This window comes from Empidonax traillii, unplaced genomic scaffold, assembly GCF_003031625.1.
Source record: "Empidonax traillii isolate 1590-97213 ecotype Southwest subspecies unplaced genomic scaffold, ASM303162v1 scaffold296:size1881848, whole genome shotgun sequence".
NCBI classification, from domain to species: Eukaryota; Metazoa; Chordata; class Aves; order Passeriformes; family Tyrannidae; genus Empidonax; species Empidonax traillii.
The window spans coordinates 89,160-94,200 of NW_020955489.1; positions in this window are offsets into that span (position 1 = coordinate 89,160).

Here is a 5,041-nt window from a genome sequence, read left to right on the forward strand (position 1 = left end):
CAGGGCTCCGAGGTTCCCCCCTCTACCCTTGCTTTTCCCCATCTCCTCTTGGCCTGCACAATGCAGATACCTGAATACACCTGCACAAAAAGGAACAGATTGTTCGGAGAAGATGCTGGCAAGAATTAAAAGGACACGTGTGTAAATATGCTGACCAAGGAGACAGCAAAGCACTGCAGGTGAACAGAAAGACAACTGCCAGAAAAGAAATGTAGCTACTTTGAAGGAAGATGCTTCCATACTGATGAGGAAGTATGAGACAGTACAACCTCTTGTATGAGATCTCTCTTTCTCTATACCCATACACACTGACTATCATTCAAAAGATATTTTAAGAATGCAAAATAATTCATTCAAACCCTCTCAATTCTTTCAACAAAGTTGGTGTATTTTTTTTACCTAAAGTTGTGACATCACTAAATAAAATGATTCTTCAAAGTTTATGTGTATGTGTAAAGAAATATTGAACTTGCTTCTAGACCTGTCCAATTTCTGCAGTTTCACAGGATTAAAGTCAAAGATATACATATATCCATTATAAAGTAATAAAAAAACTTAGCTAAATTAAAGCATTTCAGTACTCGGGTAAAATGAGGGCATATCCAAGGAAACAAAACCAGGAAGGGAAGTCTAAGATGCCATGAATACCCACGATGAGTGCAACTTCAGAGAATCACTTACGAAACACACTTGAACGACCTTAGCAGGAGATTACACTCTGAATTCCAGAGGAAGTTAGAATCTGACAGGGGAAATTCCTTCCCCTGCTCTGTGTTGAGCTCCACATTGCCTTGAGCAAGGGATTAGCCAGGAATCTAGAAATGACACTTTCTGGTATGCCTGAGCACATGTTCACAAGAATGTGAGTAGTAAGTACTTCAAAGAGTAACTGGCTACATCATTCAAGGAGAACTCAAGTCAAATTATAGAGCCTAAGCAGCAGTAACTATTGTGTTAATGCAGAACTGCACATTTTATCAATACGTCCAGTCATTTTAACTCAATCACCTCCACCCTTCCCCAGCCCAACAATTTATCAAACCTAGATGAAAGCATATCTTAATGATTAGGACCAGATCATGATGCAGCTTTCTGCATAAGCCTTTCCGTTGTTTGTATTCTCAGCAGCTGCCTCAAGACTAGTATCTAGCCACTGAGTATTTTCTTTCTTTTGCCAATGAGTGAAACAGATCTGAATTGTCTTCCATTATCAGGGTGCAGCTATGAGTAGTGGTGAAGTTACTGTTTTGTTTATTGAGAAACGCTAAGGAGATTTAACTTGGGTCTGTATCAAAGAAGTACTTTCCAAATTCTTTGTTGCACATCTTCAAGTACAGGCACCAGAGAGAGAACGCAGGATTCAAGCAAGATAACCTCCCTGCTTCTATTAATAGTCAAGGATCATATTCACTGGTGATAGCTCCAACAGCAGCTTTCTGTATATTGCTGTAACTCTAACACCCTTCCTGACTTCTCTGTAGGCATTTTGAGTCATTGTTTGCTATACAAATCTTGGTTTCTGTTTGCCAAGTGTATTTCATTGTGTATTAGGAATAAAAATACACAATGCTAGAAAACAAATCAATCACACACCCAAAAAAATAACCTCATACATAAAGTGAAATACTGTGCTTATATAAAAGGACGATTTGTTAACAGGTCCAAGGTCTTCCCTAATCAGCACACAAAAATAACTCATCTCTAAATGAGCCACCATAAGAAATCCTTCAGAGTTTGTTAGAAATACAGATATTTGCACAGCAAGTAACTTTCCTATACAAGCTAATTTCCAATAAATAGTACTTGCAATTTTCCAAAGACATTTACCCTCATCCTGCAGTCTCCCATACCTAACATCCAGATTTTCAGACTTTATTATTTGCCTGGCTCCAAAAACTGATACAAGTTCTCAGAGTTCTAGAGGCCTCTCTCAGATCAGGCAAGCAAACTTGACTGGAGAAGGAATAATTTTTTCAACTGTAGCAGGGTTAATCTTACCTGCTAACAGACAGTTAAGACTCAGGCCAGAGCAGGGCTTTCTCTAGATAAGGTGTTTTTTTTCAACTAGGCTCCTCCTAAGTTTAGCTATGCACTGTGAATGCCACATGACTTAGAAGAAAGTTGTTCCCGAGCTTTAAAATGTCCTGTAATTTCTGAGTTCACAGGTTTCCAGCAACATTGGCCAATAAGAGAGCAAGAAACACACATTCATTATGCAGAATGAAAAGTTGGGGTGTTTTGTTTTGTTTTGTTTTGTTTTTTTGCATTACAATACTGAGGATTTTGTGGTTAAGACACTGATCTACAGCTTTAATGAAAAAACACAACTAACCACAAAAAGTTCAGATCTTCAATCTGACAGGTTGCATACACAAACACCAGGTATCTCTTTCTGGACCATCTAACAAGACACAGCTATACAATCACAGAATATACCAAATTGGAAGGGACTCACAAGGATCAAGTCCAACCCTTAGCCCTTCACAGGACCATCCCCAAGAGTCACACCATGTGCCTGAGAGTATCATTCAAACACTTCTTGAACTGTCAGGCTTGGTGCTGTGACCACTTCCCTAGGGAGCCTGTTCCAGTGTCCAACCACCCTCTGGGGGAAGAACCTCTTTCTAATATCCAACTTAAACGTCCCCTGACACAACTTCAGGCCATTCCCTCAGGTCCTGTCACAGGTCACCACAGAGAAGAGATCAGTGCCTGCCTCTCCTCTTCCCCTCAAGAGGAAGTTGTGACTACAATGAGGTCTCCCCTCAGTCTCCTCTTCTCCAGGTTGAACAGACCAAGTGACCTCAGCTGCTCCTCATACATCTTCCCCTCAAGGCCCTTCACCATCTTCATTGCCCTCCTTTGGACACTCTCTAACAGTTTAAGGTCGTTCTTATATTGTGGTGCCCAAAACTGCCACAATATTCAAGGTGAGGCCACACCAGAGTAAAGCAGAGCAGGACAACCCCCTCCCTCGACCAGCGGGTGATGATTTCCCTGATGCCCCCCCAAGACATAGTTGGTCCTCCAGGTTTCCAAGGCACTGCTGACTCATATCCCCCAGGTCCCTTTCCAGCATCTCATTCCCCAACCTGTACAAACATCCAGGGTTGCTCCATCCCAGGTGTAGAATCCAGCACTTTTCCTTGTTGAAATTCATAGAGTTGATGATTGCCCAGTTCTCTGATTTGTCGAGGGCTCTCTGCAGGGCCTCCCTGCCTTTGAGGGAGTCAACAGCTCCTCCGAGTTTTGTGTCATCTGCAAACTTGTTTAGTATTTCCTCTAGTTCTGCATCCAAGTCATTCACAGAGATGTTAGATGTATAGATACACGTATGTATGTGTCCATACACAGGTGTATGTACACACATAAGCACACAAAACTATAGGCATAGAACCACAAAAGTGGGGACAGAAACCACCACTTTCCCCAGTCAGCTTGAAAGGCAGTGGGAGTTTCTGTCTCCTGCACAAAATAAAAATCAGATTTAAGAAGGACGCTGGTGAATTTTTCACCAACTTTGTGGGTCTTCTATTTCAACTTTGTATCTCAATTATCTTTTCTAGTTATGATTACAGCCTGACCAAGATATTATGACATCTAGCATGATCCCTTCCATTTTTATTTTTTCATTAGTCTCAAGCCAAGAGGATGAAAGTTGATTTCTTAGGTAACTACTGCGGGAAAACACAGCAAAAAATTCTTCATTCAGCTATGCCAAAGAAACCCTAGCTTATAAAATTCATCCTTATATTCTCCAAATATAAAGCAAACAAAATCTCCCCAAGCTCCAGACAGCTTCTACAGTGTAATCAACTTGAACAAATAACAGTATCTTAGGAATTTACTAAGAAAATAACAATGAAAATTTCTGCTGCAATGAGGGGGATCAAACCATTTACTAAGCGAAGTCTATAAGAAGTGCCATCCTTCCTCCTCCCCAGTCAAGTGGGTTCTACTTTCCTGCAGACTAAAAAGCAGAGATTATTTATGAGGACCAGGTGAAGGTCATGCTACGTGATCTATTGCCTGTGAGTCTGAGCACAGACAGAGTTTCAGCCTTTTATGTCACAAAGGAAACATGAAAACTATGTACGAAGCAGTGTATTTCCAAAATTATCCGGAATCAATTTTTAGTATTGGCAAAAATCTCTTTCAAGTTATATTGCAAAAGTAACAATTAAGATTAGGAAATTGGTCAAAGAGTACACGAGATGACAAGGCTTTGGTACAGAAGATTCGTTTTAAAAAACAAAGCATTTAAAAATGAATGACCATTTGCCAGTTAACTTCTCTCATAAACAAATACTCCCCCCCACACACAAAATGAAAGGCTTCAGAAATACAGATGCATGAAAATCTAAAACCAATGTAGTAATATTTTCTCTATCATCTGAGAAACAGTGATTGTTCCCCCCTGTAAAACTCTGCCTCTTGCAGACCTCCCCAGACAGCAACCCCTCAAGCAGTCTCCTCCCTCTTCAGTGACTGGGTATGAGAAGCGAGCTGCAAATTTTTTTCTTCCAGATGCATACATTAAGTAGTGCTGATGAATTGTAATAACACACATACACCAGCCAAATACTAGAAGCTGCCATTAAAATGTCAGAAATAAAAGTCTCTGGATATTCCTGCCAATTGCTTCACATTAAAAGATACAAACTTGGTATTACACTCAGTTCTGTATAACCAGCCAAGGGGTTTACTGATGTTCTGTAAGCCTAACATGAGAACCTATGTGCTTCAAAAAATGACAGCACAGAAAGTACCAGTCAAAGAGCTCTTAGAGTGTCCCCTGCTATCACAGTTTGTGGAGCCTGCTGGAACAGGTTTGTAAACAGAAGTTAAGAGATCAGGTAGAAGTTCTTATAGTAAGAGCACAACTCCAAATTTGAACAGCTGCCTCTGCTGAATCGAGTTCAGATTTACCCCAGATAATTTAAAAAGCATCTGGGGCCTTCTAGGAGAAGGTTACAATTGTAGGTCTTTCAAAGAAAAAAAAAAAAAAAAAAAAAAAAAAAAAAAAAAAAAAAAAAAAAAA